The sequence below is a fragment of the Carcharodon carcharias genome, chromosome 7 (assembly GCF_017639515.1).
Source record: "Carcharodon carcharias isolate sCarCar2 chromosome 7, sCarCar2.pri, whole genome shotgun sequence".
NCBI lineage: Eukaryota > Metazoa > Chordata > Chondrichthyes > Lamniformes > Lamnidae > Carcharodon > Carcharodon carcharias.
Window position 1 is genome coordinate 121,805,842 of NC_054473.1, and position 19,226 is coordinate 121,825,067.

The following is a 19,226-nucleotide window of genomic DNA, read 5'->3' on the forward strand; positions in this document are numbered from 1 at the left end:
AGAACTGGGGAAGCACTGTTTTAAAATTAGGGGTTGCTCTTTTAGGACAGAGATGAGAATTTTTTTCTCTCAGAGGGTTGTGCAACTTTGGAACTCTCTGCCTTTGAAGTTGTGGAGGTGGGGTCATTGAATAATTTTAAGGTAGAGGTAGATAAATTCCTGTTAGGCAAGGGAGTCAATGGCTAATGGAGGTGGATGGGAATGTGGAATTTGAAACACAAACAGAGCAGCTATGATTTTATTGAATGGTGGAGCAGGCTCGAGGGGCCGAATGGCCTACTTCTGTTCCTATTTCATATATTTGCTGTGTTCAATATCCAGGCTATCCTGATGTATTGTCATGTCTGCCTATAGCTCAATGTCTGTCTCCGCTCAATGCTTTGATTCTGTAAGGACAATATTATCTGTGCACTCTTTATAAGCATGTTTGTCTTGTCACTGTGAAGGACTTGGTAACTAATGCTTAGCACATTGTGGCACTGTCCTGTTATTTATGTACTTGTGCACTTTGTAAGTGTCGTACTATTGAAAAATCAGAATTAAACAAATAGGAGATTGGAAACAATTATGTTTCAATTGAAGGACACAATATGGCACCAACAGAGCTAAGAGATGGATAAAGCGTTTTGGGTGACCTCTGAAACTATGTGTATGAGAGGTGATCTTATTGAAACATATAAGATCCTGAGGGCACTTGACAGGCTGGATGCTGAAAGGATGTTTCCCCAATGTGGGAGAGACTAGAACTAGGGGACACAGTTTAAAAATTAGGGGTTTGCCATTTAAGATGGAGATGAGATGAATGTAGCAGGACATTGGCTCTGCCTGAGTTCCTCTTCCACCCTTGGGAGAGCTCCTGATTTTCCAGGCCAACACTGGGATGGATGCTGCTGAACTGTGGGTCAACAACCCCACAGTGAAATGATCCTGTTCCCCTAATTGTTGATAAGGTCTATTTCTTGGCCCTGGGTGTCATCTCTGTATAATGATGTAAAGGCACCAATCACTCATAAGGGATTGAGTAAACATGTTGTGGGTTCATTTATTTAGACTAGACATGTGAGAACTGATATACAAATGTATAAAGCTTGAAGACACTTCAGCAGAGCTGTCAGTGCTGTGCTCTGCTTAAAAGCAAAACTGCATGATATACTTCATTTCTGGTGTCATGCTCCTATCCCTTAATGGCATATTACAACATATCCCTTTCTTTTTAAAGATACTTTCCCCCAACCCAAGGAAGTATAACTATTTACAATGCATTTTCATGTTTAGTTACAATTACGTAAGTATACAGGACTGATGAGCTATGGGCAGGATCTTCCAGTCGGCGAGTGGGGGCGGGGCTCACTCACCAACGCGTATAATGATGCAGGATGACATCAGGTGGAACTCCTGATGTCACCCCGCATCATTTCCATTTTCAGGTCGGCGGGGGCGCAGCCGAGTCAGCTGTGCACCTGCCAACCTGTCAACAACCTTTTGAGGTCATTGAAAAACTAATTAAGGTCGTTAATGGGCCTGCCTGTCCCATTGGTTGGCGGGCTGGGCTTCAGAAAAGGCACGAAACCTCATCTACGGGCGGGATGAGGTTTCATGAGGGTATTTAAATTTTTAAGAAAGGTTCAATAAAACTTATGGATATGTCCCAACTCGTGTGACAGTGTCACATGAGGGGACATGGCAGGAAAAATTTTTAGACATGTGTATTAAAAGCTTTAAATCAGAGCTGATCTCCCTGAGGCAGCACTTAGGCTCAGGGAGATTTGTGCGCTCATTCATGCTCATGTGCGAAAGAGCGCACTCCCGGCTGAGTGAATCCCCCGCCCCGCCCACACAGGGAGCACATAGAACTTCCTGGTCAACATCACGCTGGGCGGGCCTTAATTGGCCTGCCCACGGAAAATGGTGGCGGGAGGCACGCCCGCCCGCGCCCACTCCTGCACTTCCCCCTGAAGGGGGGAAAATTTTTCCCTATGAGTCTCTAAAACGGAGAGGTCATCTGCTGGTATGCCCAGCTCTTGTCATGATAACCTTGTCTGGAGGTTTCTTTAATTGCTCACACCGATCTGTGGGATTGTCATTCTTGGATATTGTTCCTGGTTGCATCTGGGATCTTGCTTTTGATGCAATAGGACTGCACAGTGGTTGAGGAGCTTGAACGGACCTGATTTGTCCTGGGTTATGCCTCACCGTTGTGCCTTTGTGTGTAATGACTTCATAGGACTTGGGTTCCAAATAAATCCTTGTCACCTCGGCTGGTTGCCACTTAGTACCTTCTATGGGATCCTGGACACGAACTTGTTTTCCTAACTATAAACTTGGCAAATCTGTACCTGCATTTTTATCATGCATGTTGGTCATCTTCTTTTGCAGTTTTAAAAGTTGCTCTATAGTTTCTGAGAGAGTAGAATGGGTTAGAGTAGGTAAATTGGTACACACTGGTCTGCCAAACATGAGCTCTGCCAGTGATAGAATAGTTGCATTAAAAGGTGTTACTGTCAGATGTAACATTGCAATGTGTAGATCTTGCTTGTTCTGTCTACTTTTGAGAATTAGAGATTTCACTGCGCAAATCATTTGTTCAGCTAAGCTGTTAGGTCTAGAGTAATGAGGAGAAGAAGTAATGTGATTGATATTCCACTTCTCACACATATCCTGAAATGGCTTACCGATAAATTGTGGACTGTTATCTGTTATGATCTCTCTAGGCACACCAAATAAACTAAGTGTGTGCAATTGTTGTGCTTGATGTATTGGCAATTGCCAATTGATGAGGTACTTGGCACAGTAGCCGATAATGACAAAGTCAGTGTCATGGACATGAAAGAGGTCAGATGTGATTTTGGACCAAGGATGGGTCAGAACTTCATGTGGAGTCAATGGTTCTTTGTGCTGAATTGGCATATGCTCTTGACATGCTTTAAACTTCTTGACAACCTCAATGTCATTGTTCATACCCAGCCAATAGACTGTCTCTCTTGCCAGTCTTCTTGCCCAATCTATGCCCTTTTGTGAGTGATGAAGTTGTTGAAAAATATCAGAGCCAGAATTTTCAGGTCGGCGAGCAGGAGCTGGGCCCGCTCACCGACGGGTAAATTGACACACAGTGATGTCGGGTGTGCGTCGCGACGTGGCCGCATGTCATTCCGATCTTGAGTTCGGCTGGCACCCACCAAACTGTTAAAGGCCTATTCAGGTCATTTAAGCACCAATTAAGCTAATTAACTGAGTTGCCCGCCCAACCTTATTGTTGGCGGGCAAGCGAAGAGCCCAGGCAGCATTTGCATTTATCATGAAACCTCATCCACAGGTGGGATGAGGTTTCATGAAGGGTTAATAAATTAAATAAATTTTTAAATTAAAATTCATTGACATGTCCCAGCTCATGTGACTCTGTCACATGAGGGGACAGGTCTTAAAATATTTTTTTTCTTTATTAAAATGTTCAAATATCAAAGTAATCTCCCTGAGGCAGCTCTGTGCCTCAGGGAGATTTCTATGCTTTATCGCACGCATGTGTGAAAGAGCATAGGCCCCGACTCAGCCTACTCTCTCCCCCCCACCCCCCACCCCGCACAGGGAGCGCACAGCTTAATTTGGCCCGCCCACGTAAAATGGAGGTGCACAGCTGATCGCGGGCGGTGATCGGCTACATGCCCGCCCACGCTCACTTTCATCCAACCCCCCGTGACCGGGAGAAAATTCTCCCCCAGGTCTCAAAGAGTCTGGTATGATGACCTGCCTGGGAGATGCCTAGCTCGTCCCAGTAAGGCCAAAATGGACTTGTGTTTGTGGACATGCTGAACTTAATCAGGTCATCCTTCAATGGTGGTTTTCCAGTTTCTGTAGTGTGGAATCTTTCACTGTTTTTTCTTGGACCTGCTGGCATTTGCATTGTGCAAAATGTACCAGATGAACTAACAGACTTACATTCTCCGGCAAGTGTAATGTTGCAGCTCCCTTGAAACTGCCAAATTTGTCAAAAAATTCTGGATACTTCGATGTTAGTTCATGAACTGAAGTGAAAGGAGTAGCTTCTGAGGTTGATTTCTCATATAAGGTCTGACTAATTCCATGGATTGTCACTAGCACGAGGTCATGACATGCCAGGCCTTTAGACTCCATGATGTAGAACCTCTATTACACCCAGGAGGATTGATTGTACTTGCACTCCAGGACTATGGACCCTGCAAATGGAATTAGTGAATCATTGTATGCTGAGAGTTTTACAGCAGTAGGTTTGGCCATGGCCTCTATGTCTGTGGATACATATCTTTTAGAATTCACAGGGATAGTATGTTGGCACTTGCCCCGTGTCAATCTTGGCCAATAACGAGCAACTACCAGCTCTCTTAGGGCAGATAATTCGAATGTTGGCAAACTCTCCGGATGATGAGATGGCATCTACGTTTTCCATGGGATTGATGGTGTGCAATCACTCTTTATCTCATCGTGCACATCGTCATTTTTTTGGTTTGCTTTATATATATCTGTTTCTGATGGGATACCAGATGGTCATTCTCATTGCTTGAAGGTTCCAGTTGTGTATGATCTGTTTGGATCAGTGGATGGCTCTTTGTAAATGCATCAGCCTTTGCTCTAGTGCATTGCCACTACCAATGCCCCTTTCTGCCACATGCTTTGCTGAATTGATGGGAAGCTGGGCATTTCCTTGGTGAATTCAGAAGGCCACACCTTCCATATGCCTTGCTAGGTTTAGGTGTTCTCATGACTGCATCCACAATTGGGACTGTGCTTAGCACCTGTAAGCTCCTTCGACCTGCAAGGATTGCTTCATACTTACGTCCATCCTTGAGTAACTCTTTGACATGAAATGTTTTGGGTTTGTCTAGCAGATCTTTCTGGAATGTTTCCATGGGAGTGGAAGTGATCACCAACTCAACAATTTTGTCTGCTACCTCTGTGTTTGAAAAATCACAGTGCACACCTTTTTCTCTGTTTCTGCTGATGAAGTGGCCTATGGATTCTGTAGGCTGTTGTCAAAATGTCATGAACTCTAGTGATGAATATGGAAGCTTAAGCTGATCCTGAACTAGTCTTCCAATGTCTTTCGGGAATTCTTTAGCTCTTATTCTGTTATTCCTGACGTGTTCAGCCTGTGTAGACCTTCATTCCCAATTGCTAGGTGAATTTTTATGGCTTGCCTGTGCAGTTCAGACACACCTGAATTAAGGAACCATAGCCCTGAACGCTGATTAAACATTCTGAATTCGGATAGTAGGTCAGCTGCTTCCCAATTCAGACTGGGGAATTTTGTACATTTTGACAATATCCCTTTGACCTTCCTTCTCCTTTAGTATCTGGGATGAAGTATCGCTATAGCCGCTTTCGCATAGTTTTCTGAAGCTCCGCCCGTTATAATCACAACATTCTCTGGCCCGATTTTTATGATATTTGTTTTTGTTTGACTCTCCTCCACTCGCTATCGATCCAGCCTGGTCACTTGCCTTTCCTGACTGAGCTAACTCAGTGCTGGTCCTCTTGATGTGCCATCCCATTCACTTAATTGACAGGCTATACACTGCACTCTCAACACGAGGGATCTGCCTGCTTACTAGCTCTTTATTTGAGCACTGTTTCTTCAAAGTGTTATTGTCAGGAAGGGTTTACATTTAAAAAACCCTGATTTCTCCTCTTACCACCCATCCATAAACAGAAAGGTGTTCTGATTTTGATTTCCCCCTTTGGAATATGGTGGCATATTTCCCAACCCCTCAATTTTGGTGTGATCCAAATTTGTTAATAACCCCACAGCAAACTCGAGATAGGGTAAACTCAGAGGGCTAGTTTATTCGCACACACTCAAAATGCAGGAGGGGGATGTCACCATGTAGCCCCCTGTGCATTCATACAATAAAAAAGAGATAGAGAAAGAAAGATTTCCAGGGCAAAGAGCACAGAGCAGAGAATTATTGTTTCACATGAGTCCAGACTCCAGAATCAAAGTCCAGTGGTGTATTCCTTCACAGAGGGTGACAGGCAGAAAACTGATGCTGGATAATTCACTTTTCCAGTAGGGCTGGCTTCCATAATGAGACTGGCACATAGAAATGAAGTAGTCTTGTAGGCGATGGTACAGAAGTTCCAGTAGAAATAGTGTGGCCAGGCAATCAAACCTGGGCAGAGCCCTTGTACTTTGCTGCTGCTTGGTAGATGGAAAATGGCAGACTGAGCTTTGCTGCTCCACAAGGCAATATTACAGGTTCCTCCAGCTGCAGGGGGGTTATGTCACATGGCTCCCACCTCTCAACTTTAGCTTTGGCAAAGGTTGTATATTCCTTTGTCTGGGTTCCTGAGATTGTTAATGTTCCAACAATTAAGAATTACAAAGGATGGTTGCAGAGCTCTTTGTCTTAGCAGACTAGCAGAGTCCAGTGGCCAGGCCTATCTTATGAAATGTAGATGGCCTTTGTAAAATGCCCCTTGAATTTGGTCTCTGCAACCCACAGGGGGGTCATTAGTGTCTCTTCAAATGTTAGGAGGTGCAAATTTCTGCTATACTAGCTCCTATTTTTCAAAGGTCACAGTGAGACATGGCTTCAGTCATTTTAAAAGGTCATTGTCCAGTTTTAAAATCATAAAAATGTGTGAGGTCTTAACTCCATTAGAAAAGCTTTTGTGTGTGGTCACCAATCAACAATCTGCAATGATTCGACTGATGTTATGGTCTGACTAAAACGTTGAAGGTCATCTCATGCCATGATTATTCACCATGTTGTACCGGTACTGAATCTTACTGGAAGTTTGAGCACTATGTCATTTAGAAGGAACGGCTGCTGCACACAGTATCATAATTTTATAATGATATAAAGGCACTATTCACTCATAAGGTATGGGGCAACAAAGTTGTGGGTTCATTTATTAAGACTAGCACATGAGAACAGATATTCAAAGGCATAAAGCTTGAAGACACATCAGTGGAGCTGTCTGTGAAATGCTCAGCTTAAGAGCAAAAGTGAAACTAAACTGGATCACATGATACATTTCCTTTCTAGTGATGTCATGCTGCTATCCCTTAAAGGCATATTACAACACTGGGTGGCTGAGGGTTCCCCACACCCCCACAACGGCCCACCAACTAAACTTCTTCTGGAGAGCAGGGCTGCCAGAGGTTGGGACCCACCACCTGCATTGTAAGATTATATAGCTTGAGCTCCTATTTTCATTTTGTGCTTTAAGAAACTTCTCTGACATGTGCCTCATTAGAAGGAATGTTGAAAGATCAGAGGCAAAGCCTGCCTGGGCCACTCTCATAGCCTCATGTGGGAAATGCAATACAAGAAATGGTGAGATAAAAATGGAATACCATTTTGCATTGAATGTATCTGAGTGGGATTTATATGGTTAAATATATGGCTCCCCAAATTAGCAGCAGTGCTGCACTACTCATGCCAAGTTTTTAATAAACTGAAATTTTAAAAATGTACAATGAGATATTTATTTGCAATCTTTGCACTAGGAAACCTACCATTTTTCTGCAAAGAAAATATCAGCCGGTGAACAACTATGTTGAAAAATCACAGCAAATAATAAGGCTGCTGAAAAAATGGGTCAAAATGACGGAGACCAGCTGATGATTGCCATTTGCTAGAGGCTTTTAAGAGTATTAATGGGTGAATTATAATCATATGATCAAAGTTCTTTTTTTATATATTCATGTCAACAGAAGGTCCTGCATGCAGACTATTTCCAGGAATGGAAACAAGATGATTGCCCTCGATACCACAATGAACCCTTTGAGGAATGCAGTCATTGGAGTGTGAAGCAAAATGTTCAAGTTTAACCCCAATCCTAGCCCCAACCTGACCTGAGGAAAGTGTGAATCTATGTTCTTCACCAGTCACAATTCATGACGCTTTCCATGGTACAGGAGCAAGAAATGATGAAACATTGAAGTCTCTTCGTTAGTGTGTAATTACTGCTCCAGACATTGTGTTGCTCAGGGTGTACAGATCTATGGTAGTTCACTTTCAGATCCTCCTTAAATCCTCTTCAGATCTTTGTTGGGTACTCTTTAGGCCCTCATTAGTCCTTCTTTAGAAACTTGTTAGATTCATAATATTTAGGGGATATTCATTAGTTGTGACCAAGCTGACATGTTCTGGCCCTAACCATATTTAGTACAAGTAGTAACATTTCAGCTTGAGAAAAACGTCAAGTGGCCACAGTAATGTTTCTTTTTAGTTCTGTTAATTTTGTGAAATCAGAAATGCTGTTCCTGATTCTTGAACATTCAGCACTTGCAGAATTTTCAGTTAGTTGACAGGCAGCTTGTGTTTTAACACTGCAAAGGCTACCCAGCATTTGGAGGGTTCACTCAATGACAGATCGATGGCGTTGCAGTTAAAGGATATTGTACAAACTGCTTTCCATCTGTAACTCCCACAGCCAAATATCTAATGGCTACAAAACTGGGCTTCTGCAAACTTTCTGTGACCATTAAGAGAGTTTAGACACAGGGGTACAAAAAGCAACCAAATGCCACTCCATTTGTGGAGGGGTTTATCTAATTGTTCCTGTACAGATGATGCAGCAGTGACACTTATCAAAAGAATTCTGGAAATAGTCAGTTTCTTGGCATTGTCACCCACCATTACTTGCTGTTTATATGCAAGAATCGCCAGTTTAATTTAATTCTGACAAATAAACAGGCAATTGGCCCAATTAGTCCATTATAGTGTTCACCTCCCATACGAAGCTCTAAACCCATGTAGCTGCCCTGTTCCACTATCCCCACAGAATGGTAAGTATCAAACAGCTTCCAAAACCAGTGAAAACATATCCCAGCATGAGTTGCTACCATCAGAAAAGCAAAGAAGAACAAGAGGAAATTCTGCAGAAATACAAATTATTGCCTGAGGTTGATTGAAGCAACAGTTAATGTATTTCTCAAGAACTATATTCATCAGGGTGAAGGAAGCAGGTACAGAGGAATGGAATCCAGCATCGGCATCAAGCATTCCCAGGTTACCAGCAGCATGGTTAGCCGTAGGGTGAAGTTAATTTGAATTGCTTCAGCACTAAATTAGTGCCCCCTCCTGCACCAGTCTAACATTTTTCTGTTTCTGAAACATGCTGTGTTTTGAGTGGAGAGGGTCAGTGCTAGCTTTGAGCTGTGGACCCATGCCCTATTACGAATGGAACCAGAGGAGACCCATTCTATTAATCCAGTCTGCATTTGAATCCATGTTCCAAGAGTGAAAGACCAGTGTCTAATCCGCTGCGTAATCCAGCCTCCTCTCCTTAGTCTTGAGCTGCATAATCTCATGCGCAATAAATCAGGATGTAATTTTACAAATAAAGAAATTAAAATTTCAAAATCGCCATGAGAAGTAGTGCAAACAAGTTGGCCAGGTACAAATAATTAGCCTATTGTACTTGCTTACACAGGTTTTCGTAGGAATAGATCAAGATAAGAGTCACAGCATTGAGGGAGGTTTGATTTTGAAGGAGAAGTTTATGACAATTCTATCTGATTCTCTTTATTGCTACAGATGCTCGAAATTTTTTCCCAAGCTGGAGTTAAGTCAAATTACATTTGGGGTCCACCATCTTTCCTCAGTTCCAAGACATACTGGGTCTTCTGTCCCTCCTCACTCACATCCCACCCCCCACCCCCCCACCCCCCACCCACACAGTGCCCTACCTCTTGTTGCTGCTGCTGGAGGCAAGAGTGAAACTGAGCAGCATGGACAGGGGAATAGCGCTGACCTTTGCCTGTGTAATTTGGAGAAGTGAACATTACCTGTGTGCATGAAGGTTATATGTACAGTTCAGTTACTCTTCTTGGATAGTTCAGATTACATTTAGAACATCTGCATATACCAGAAAAACCACTGTCTAGGGGAGAGTTCCTAAGGATCAGTGAGCATTAATCTATCGCCTGACATTCAAGGTGAAGCTTTGGGCAAATGGCAAATGTTGAGGCACAATTGCAACAGTTTTTATACCCTTGGAGTTATAGAGGCCATCAGGATCAGACTTGTGAGTGGGCATAATTTGCAATGACATCCATTCTGATCTGGTCTTTGCTGTGTGAATCTAAGTGCCACGTTTGGTTTTATCGGATTTGATTTACGAAACGAGTGCATTTCATTGAATGAGCTCCCCCTGCTGGATTTTCAGAAAGGTTACCCTGTCACAAATCATGTTTGGGGCCTGCTGTTACTGGGAGGGTTTGCTTTTAATTTGGGCATGGTATTTGTTTGAAGAGTAGAGTTATCACCTTATGTCAAGTCCCATTGTAGCCAGGCAGAAGGAAAGTGCAGGGCTAGGACTCGAGCCACGAGACTTTCTTGGCTGCAGACGAGAATTCATTGGAAACCTTCTAAATTCCTCAATATTGAGAGACACTGAAATAAATGGCAGATGGGGTATTCCAATCACAAACTTTTTTGTTCTGATTTTTCAAGAATCTGCCAGTGGCTAGAGCCTTGTTCACTGTCAGCACTGGTTCGAAAATAGGATCACCAACCTTGCACACCTAATTCATGATGCACTTCATTTCCCACAAGGGCAAATTTGGGCAGAATAAAAAGACCTCAAAGCAGAACCTTATGGTGACTGTATAAATAGTTAACTCAAAGTGAATTTCCTGACTTTAGGCAAAATATACCAAAAGAACAACTTGCATTTATATAATCCCTTTACTGTAATAAAACCTCCCAAGATGCTTCACAGGAGCTTTATTACACAATGAGATATTAGGCCAGATCACCAAAATCTTGATGAAAGAGGTAGATTTTAAAGACCATTTTAAAGGAAGAAAGAGAGATGGCAAGACAGAGAGAAATAGGGAGGGAATTCCAAAGCCTAGATACTACGTAACTGAAGGTGCGGCTACCAATGGTCGTGTGCTCAATAGGCCAAAAATGTCAGAGAACAGAGATCTGGGGGGCTTTTGAGGCTGGAGGAGATTACAGAGATAAGGAGCGGTGAGGCCATGGAGAGATCTGAAAAGAAGCATAAGAATTTTAAAATGAAGATTTGCTTGACCAGGAGCCAATGTAAGTCAGTGAGCACAGGGGCAGTGGGACTTGGTGTGCGTTTGTCCGCATTCATTATTTCTCTAGGATCCTTGTTTAAATAATCTGCTGCACCTACATGGACATGTCAGAGGAAACCTGTTCTTGTTGCCTCTGCTATACAAGAGCAGGTACAACAGAAATGTATCATCTGCTGAAGAATAATCCAATTCCTTATACTCAAGGTTAAGTTTTTCAGCAACAGTTGAGGAATTCTCAGTTTATCCTCTTTAGTTATCAGTATTATTCCTTTGCCACGCTTCCCCATGTTTGCTTTATAGATCTAGAGCCAGTATACATACTGGGCTCCAGAATGGTATTGATTGCTCCCAGATTGCAGATTAATTCTGGGAAGAAACTATCCCCTCAGACTTTTGAGGGGTGGATGATGCATGATATGGGCGACCTTAAGAAAGGGAAGCAACATACAAGGGAAATATTAAATGTTCAAATTCCCTCAAACACATTCTTTTTGCAACGACTACATTTCCTTAGACCACATCATCATCATACCTGCAATATTTCCTTTACCTAGTTATTGCTATTATTTTAATGCCTTTATTATAAGACTGGAAAAATCCCTCCAAATGCATAGATATTCCCATAGTGCAGGCTTTCCATTCCAACAGAACCTTGTATAATTCACCAAATAATCCCATGAGACCAGTTTAGTTTTAACCAGCATAGGCCTCTTGCACAGCTTATTACTGTTCACTCCTCTTGGGAAAGACCCATGAGTGTGGAAGTGACAACCTCCCATCACCCCCAAAAGAAACATGCTTCGAGGGGTGACATTTATACAATAAAATTTACTGTATGTCACAACAATTGGTGAAACAAATAAAATGAACAGAACAGTGTCATTTGGCAATTACATACTTAAATCACTTGTCCTGAGTTTGAATTGCAGTCTTGGTTGCCACTCACATCTCAGCCTGGATTCCTCAGCATTTATTTGCTGTTTCTCACTAGTCACCTTCAAGCAAATTGTGCCCAGCAGCTTAGATGCAATGAAAAAGCGAGGGCAAATGGGCAATGGTCATGCAAAAGGGATCAAATGGTATCTCCAAAGGGACATGGTGGTTCCCAACTTAAAGTTGTGTCATGGTTGACAGCCTCCATACTAAATGTAAGCAAAGTTTTGCCTTTTTACTCATGCCAGCAAATGACTTCTTCATTTGAAGCCACACAAGGGAGACTGGATGGCATTGTCTAGACCATTGGTGACTCCCTCCATGGAGATGCTGCGTGAACATTCACTGGGTGGTAACCATCAGCCGCAGTTACATATTCTCCTTTGGTGCAACTCCTCCAGCAGGGCCTCCAACCCATCAGCATTAAAAGTAGAGCTGGGCCACATGTGAACTTGAGACTTGGTTTTTCTGTCACCACCACACATTCCCCTTTAATGGTGACTTGTAGCTCTTATACAGCTGTTGCTTCACCAGATTTCACTCTCGCAACCTACATGCACTATAGGCCAAGGACCCTGTGCAGAATTGTTCATGTGCTTTCAGCCTATTCAAATTATTGGTAGGTTTAAGGTTGCCAAACCTCCAGGATTGACCTGGAGTTTCCAGGAATTGTAGATCAATCTCCAGGACACTGCTGTGAGAAAAATCATCGGTAGGGTAGATGGTTCTTGACACGCTGACAAACCTCACATGCACCATGCTGAAGTTCCCAAAGTTGTTGTGCAGTTCGTAAAATCTCTCAAATATTTAATATAGGGGGCGTCTTTTTCAGGGGGGAGGAGTTAATGCTTGGGTTATTCAAGTGAAGGGGCACCCTATTAGTTAATAGTCCATTCCATGGAGAACCAGGCTCAGCTGAGTTCTGCTCTCAAGGTTCCAACGCCCAATAATCCAGTATTGCTCCATGACTAATGGGTTGTATTCCAGCAAGAACCCATCAAGGGCAGGAGCGCACACTCATTGTGTGCTGAATTGTCAGAGGCAGGGATGAAGGGAGAGAGGGAGGCGAATGCCTTCAAGGACCACAGATGGTCGATGGCAGCAGAGTCCCGACTCCAAATCTTCATTCTCCCTGGTAAATGGTCATGGCTTACAAGGGCGTATGTGGCAAGTCTTTCTATGATGCTAAGGCAATGGTCTCTTTATAGAGTCTTGAGGATATAGGATATTGGAGGGAAGTGGAATTGTGTCCAAGGGAGGGTTCTTAAACATGACTGTCATTAAACTGGTCAATGCACAATGTCACCACACACATTCAGGTATGAATGGGAGGAACACTCATCTCCGATCCTCCAGGATGTCTTTCACCATGAAGGGATGGGGTGGGGATGCCATGTCTAGATGAATGCCAGGCACAGGACTTAGCATTGGCTTAAAGGCTCAAAGATGGAGGTGAATCTACAAAGAATATGCTGACTAGATGGATCACTGCAATTTGTTCACAGATTTTTTTTTATTCATTTATGGGATGTGGGCTTTGCTGGCTGGGCCAGCATTTATTGCCCATCCTAATTGCCCTTAAGAAGGTGGTGATGAGCTGCCTTCTTGAACTGCTGCAGTTGTGCTGTTGGGGAGGGAGTTCCAGGGTTTTGACCCAGCGACAGTGAAGGAACAGCGATATACAGATCTACTCGGGCATAGATGATGCAAGCAACCCTGCCTTTCTACTGGTTATGGTCCAGCTGAGGCGAAACCAGTGCAGGTTGGTCCAGGGCCAGGAGGAACAATGCCTGAGCAGCAAGAGGCAGCGGAGCCCCAAGAAGGTCAGGATGCTGGTGACTAGGGGTTAACGCAACGGTGAGCATTGGTCTGACCTCGAATATATCGCAGGCGGTGCAGCTACCTGTAGGTGAGCGAAAGGCACTGCTGGAGGCGCCTTAGGATGGCCCAGAATGTGGCTGATTGTATTTGCAAGCTTCTCCACCACCTGCAGCCGCAAGGACTTGGGGGCAATTCCATACTAGTGGCACTGCAGGGCACTGTGGCCCTCAACTCCTTTGCCAGTGGCTCCTTCCTGGGCTTCACTGCAGACCTGTGCAGCATCTCCTAGTCAATGACACACAAGTGCACCAACAAGGTGACAGATGCCCTGTTCAGGAGAGTGCACTGATTCATCAAATTCTGTTTGGATCAGGGGAGCCAGGCAAAACAGAGCGTTGAGTTTTGAAGCAATTGCAGGTTTTCCTCAAGTGCAAGGCGCTATTAACTACATAACTGTGGCTATAAGTGCTGGCTGGCATCAGCCAGTCACATTCATCAACAGCTGCAGCTGATATGTGATCACAGAAGACAAATCCAGCAGGTTTGTGCTCAGTTCCCAGGGTGCTCTCACAATGCCTACATTCCAAACTACTCCCAGGTGCCATAAGTTTTTGAAGGACCTTGATGATTGCAGGGCTGGCTTCTTGGGGACAAGAGATACTCCCAGAAGACCTGGCTGATGATGCCAGTTCACTGTCCATACAGCATTGTTGGAGAGGTACAATGCTGCACACTCCTCCACAAGGGTCGCAATAAGCCTCCTAAAGATGTGATTCAGATGTTTGGATCACTCAGGTCGGACACTCCAATAATCCCCACAGAGGCTGTCCCGGATCATTGTTGTCCAATACACCCTGCGCAAACTTGTGCAATAATGGGGGAACATCTTTGCAGAGGGAGACATTGAGGAGCGGGATGTCATTTCTGATAATGACGACAGGGAAGATGATGGCGATGGTGAGGGGCCAGAATGTTGCGTAGGCACATGAGGAGGCCATTGCAAAGGTACAGGCCCCTGGCAATCTAATGGCCAATAGATTCCAGACAGAGTAAGCCTTTATGATTTTGTTTTCAATCCTCTGCTGCCTGGCAGGTCATGGCTCCTTATTTGTAACCCACATTATAGTTTACTCTCATGTATCTTGATTTATGATTGCTGAATTAAATTGTACTACTTATTATCATCCTTTCAGGTGATGTGATCCCTTGCATGTGCCAAACTATGCTGATATACAGACCCTTTGCACAAAATGTGCGTATCAGAACCTGTACAGCACTCTGTTCTCCCATGACCTCGGCACCTATGAGTTTTTCTCATGTCCTCACAAAGCCCGTACATATTGAAAGCAACATGATTTCTCACTTCGGCAGAAATACACACCTATCACCTTCATACTTGCTCCCAATGGGGAGTAGACCTTGCAGGGAGCTCTTTCAGGTGGACCCATGGGTGCACAGGAAAGAACAGCATGAGGAGACCATTTGGCCCCTCGAGATTTTTCCACCATGCACCTTGGTCAGGGAGGTTCTCATAACTGGTCCCTGATTGCCAATCGCCCTCAGAATCCCCATATCCCTTGACATCCTTATCATCCCGACAAGTATGGAAATAACTTTGGAGTTTGATCAATGACTGCGCCTCAACTGAATTATGGATTGTGGAGGACCAACCACTCATGATCCTCCAATTGCAGAGACCCATACAAATCTTAGTCCTAGATGGCCTTAGTATCACTGCGAGATTGTGCTTGGCATTCTGGGCAGCCCAGCCAGGTTAAACATCTTTTTTGCACGGACTCTGCATGTAAGAGCTCTTGATCCTTCACATAAATAGCCTCACAGTCCTCTGCACACAGGCCCATTCTACTCACTCTCACCTCATGGGATAATGCACGGGTCATTCAATGATTCCGGTGCACTTTGGTTACAATCTCTTCATGGGAGATCTATTGCAACCTTTGATAAGGAGACAAAAAGGGCAAACAATTCTCTATGTGAAGCCTCACAAAGGCTGTAGACTAAACACACACCTCTTTAATCCTACACTCAATCCCCCTTGCATTCAAGGCCAAATTGCCTGTTGCCTCCTTGCAGCCTTCACCGGAATGTTAGGTAAGTATTGCATTTGAACAAGAACAGCAGGGAACAACTGCACACCTCATCACTTTTCCAACATCTAGGGAAGCCTCCAGTTTTCTATTGTTCAGACCACACTGGAGAGCTTCAATTTGTTAACCCTCACACTGCATCTACAGCTTCTTGTTACTCATACAGTTAAATCCCCTTGAGGACTCTGCATCCACCTCACATCTCACATCAGGGCAACAGCACCAGGAAATGCAATGACTTTGCTGCATCTCCTGAGAGCAATCTCAGAGCTCAGAACCTGGTGAGCTGCAAGTAATGATGCGTGCCCAGGCTGCATACTCACAAATGATGGCAGTGCTTAAGCCATCCACATGTTGGAATATTCAGTGATCACAATGTTGATAATGTGAGAGAAGTGAGCCTATAGGAGGACATTATCAGACTCTGATGGGGATAAGTTCCAGGCTTTTAAATTCCGTGACCATTGATGCATTAGTGGCAAGATGAGAATCCAGGAAACTTCAAACAGTGCAATGGAACATATATATTTACAAGTGCCAAAAGTCTATACAATGATTGGGCACAAGTGCCACCTATGTCCATTCAAAGCTTATTTATCTTTCTTTTCCTATTACTACGTCTAGATATAGCCCCAAAATCCACAGCTGAGGTGGAGGCAGTCTGCTGACTGCTATTTCCTGTTGACTGTGATGACTTTAGCTGGTGGCCTGAGGTCTCAAGGGCCCCGGCCTGCTCAGGGTTTCCTGCACAGGTGCAGATTCACCCTGCTTGCCGAACCTATTGGAGAGAATGGGGGAATTGGGAGAACAGCAGTGTCCTGGGATGAAGCCCCCGGGGTGCCAGGCTGGTGCACCTCCCTGACTCCTTGAGGAGATGGAACATCTGGAGGGAGCTCGAGGTGCCCTGTCTCCCTCTCACCTAGCCGTTGCTGCACTGCACCCATGGCTAGAGGGATGGAGTGCGGGTCCGAGCACATATCCGGCAGCTACTGGACCTGGGTCTCCAAGGCAGCCAGCGCCTTTTCCATGGAGGCAGCCAAGTATTCATATGACAGATCCATGACAGCAGACAGAACGTGGACGTTTTCCTTCAGCCTCTGGTCCAGTCTGCACGTGGCCTCTGGCATCCCTGCCTGATGTTCTTCTGCTTGTCTCTGTATCTTCAACAGGTCTCTTATGGCTGAGTCCAGAAGCTCGTCATCTGCATGGGACTGAATAGGGGCCTGGTCTCCAGCAGCCAGAGTGTCCGAGTGTCAGAGGCCTTGGCTGTACTTCTTCTGTCAGCTGTGGATCCGTGTCAGTGATGTGCCCACCAGATTGTGACCCTGAGTCTACTCTAGAACATGCAGCAACCGAGGTGAGTGTATCTGCACTGGTGGAGGGTGCAGAGGAATGCCATGACAGTGCATCCTCAGAGGTGGTGGTGGAGGTGGAGCTGGAGCTTTGGGTCAGCTGCCTTCTTTTCCTTCCCCTTCCTTTCAGTCTGGTACCTGGAGTAGAGAAGAGAAAGATTTAGTGGGTGCCCAAAGCAGTGCACAGGCTCTATCTGCTGCTGAGTCCTGCCACCCAAACTCCTGTGTGACATCCCTATGCACTCGCATAATTACGCTGCCTGATACCCTTACAAGTGTTACTTTGCAGTGAGTAGATGGTGCTACTTACCCTGGTGGTGTGCAACAGATTGTTCATCCTCTTCCTGCACTTCCTGCCAGTTCCATGTCTCTCTCAGCTGGCGCATTTGACAACTGCAGACTGGAGGCACCCTCATGGCTATCTGGAAGAGTCCTGTCTCACCTTTGGCGTAGACATGATCTGGGTTCTCCCCAGCTAATTCTGCAGCCTTCTACTCAGGCATGAGGATTCGAATATCGGGCAGTCTGCCACTGGTCTGGGCCTGCTCCCATATGCTGTGAGTGTTTTTGTCCTGTAGACGGACAGAATTGATTGTCATCCCAATGGGTGCATGAGCAGTTTAGGAGCTTGCTTGGCGATGGCAGCTCCTGAACCCTTGCCAGTAGGTGATTAACAAGCAAGATGTCCTGCAGCTGTTAGAACTTTGAGAGCAGGAAGTGGCTGGCACACATTCAGTGCACATGTCCCATCTGCTGCTGAGTCCTGCCACTCAAACTCCTGTCAGATATCCCTGTGCACTCACACACTTGCACAGTCTGATGCCCTTATGAATGTCACTTTGGAGTGAGTGGTTGGTGCCACTTACCATGGCGGAGTGCAGCAGATCATTGATCCGCTTCCTGCACTACATGCCAGTTCTGGTGCGGGCCAATTCTCTTCTGAAACCTTGCAGTGAATCTGTTCTCACTGCACATTTTCAGTGACTTGTTCCAGAATTCAATGTTTCTCTGCAAAAGTAAACATCTAGCTTGGTTCTATTATTGCAGGAGTGATATTCATATTCCCCTGTTTCTCCCTAACCTAGTGAGCTTCAATAGCCTATCCACATAGAACAAGTAATTCTTCCATTATTTTAAATGCCATAGTCAACTCTCCCCAAAGCCTGTGTTTTTTTTTTGGAGTAAAGAACCTCATTTCCTAAGCTGTAGAGATGACTGAGAGCCTTTAAACTCTATCAATCTAGTGACCATTCTCTGAACCTTATCCAGAACTTCACCATGTGAGAGGAACAAATCTGGAAACTGCATTCTAAATGAGGCCTAACCAAGGTGTTGTACTGGGGCAGTATAGTATTCTTTGGTTTAGATTTCATCATCCTGGCAATACATCACAACACTCCATTCACATATATTGTGACCCTGCAGCTGGTAAAGCTGACTTAATTTAAAATCCCAGAAGGAAACTTTAAACAACTGTCATAACCTGTATTTTTAAGTGGTATGTTTGAGATGCAACTCTAAATTCAGGAATAAGACCACCAGCTCTCGAGAAGTTTTATATTAAACTAAATGAAACATTTTATTAATTTGCACAAGTTAAATGTATACAGATGGCTACAAATTACTCTTATCATCACTTTTAACAAATTCCCAAACTAATCTCCATTAAGGCAACTGCAACCCATAGACTTAACTAGATACCAAACAAAGCATTTTCACCTGATGAATTCAAAATGAGGTTCTTTTCACTTTGGTTCCTGTGAAGACAATTGTAGGCTTAAAGCTGTTTTGATCTTTCATTGCCTCTGCCCTGCATATACAAAACTGCTATCAGTTATATCTAGCACATCTCATTGAATATAAATTCTCATTGTATCACCAGCCTCTTTGAACTCCACCTCTTCTAACACTTTCATAGCACCTATTTTATTGGTAATATAAACATATTGCTTGGTCTCTGCTAGCTAGGTGCCAGATTTCACT